This window comes from Macrobrachium nipponense, chromosome 1 (assembly GCF_015104395.2).
Source record: "Macrobrachium nipponense isolate FS-2020 chromosome 1, ASM1510439v2, whole genome shotgun sequence".
NCBI classification, from domain to species: domain Eukaryota; kingdom Metazoa; phylum Arthropoda; class Malacostraca; order Decapoda; family Palaemonidae; genus Macrobrachium; species Macrobrachium nipponense.
This window is the reverse complement of record NC_087200.1, coordinates 42,750,478-42,751,204: the sequence shown is the minus strand read 5'-3', so window position 1 is coordinate 42,751,204 and position 727 is coordinate 42,750,478. Positions and strand designations below refer to the sequence as shown.

Below are 727 nucleotides of genomic sequence, written 5' to 3'. Positions count from 1 at the left end.
GATATAACGCCACCGTATTCGCTTGATCGCTCCTTGTGAATACTTAGGGTTCTATGATAACGATCAGGACGGGCGGGATCAGAATCCTTATCAAGTTCCTTTTTTTCTTTCTTTCTTTTTTACTGTCAAGTGGCTCATTGTGATCCACAAACAGATAAAAATACCTTTGGCGATAACATCCAAAAAAAAGAAAGGAAAAAAATTCACTCATTCCTCCCACCGCAATCAAGCTCTTTTCTCTCTCTCTCTCTCTCTCTCTCTCTCTCTCTCTCTCTCTCTCTCTCTCTCTCTCTCTCTCTCTCTCTCTCTCTCTTCTCTCTCTCTCTCTCTCTCTCTCTCTCTCTCTCTCTCGCCTTTGTCGATAGTGATTTGGTATTACTTTGCCGATATGTAGATAGTTTCTGTTGGGATGTGCAACTAACTTTGTAGCTAATTTTAAGATGATTTATTTATAATACTTCCTCTTTTATCTCTCCGCTGTTCAGAGCGGCGGTACCGGGTGTAGAATATGGTTAATATGGTTAATTTAAATAGAAAAAAAAGTTTATTTCACGTCACTAGCTTTACAATCATAAGTAAAGTTAAAATTAAATGTACATATGTTTTCGAGTTAATAGTAACAATTACAGAAAAAAAAAAGGTTTAATGTAATGTCACTTAACTAATACACACATAGCAGTAAATGCGTCTGTTTTGGTTTTAACTGATAATACAATGAAGAAGAATT

The 727-nt window shown here is 36.0% G+C and overlaps 1 protein-coding gene across 1 annotated transcript in view; it reads right to left on the bottom strand.

Moving 5' to 3' along the window:
* LOC135218756 (zinc finger protein 239-like) overlaps positions 1-32 on the bottom strand; it is an 8,224-nt gene extending 8,192 nt beyond the window's left edge. Inside the window, exon 1 of the mRNA XM_064255206.1 lies at positions 1-32. This exon is cut by the window's left edge and continues 1,150 nt beyond it. The gene's annotated coding sequence lies outside the window, so the exon portion shown is untranslated.
* Between the last annotated feature and the right edge of the window lie 695 nt (positions 33-727).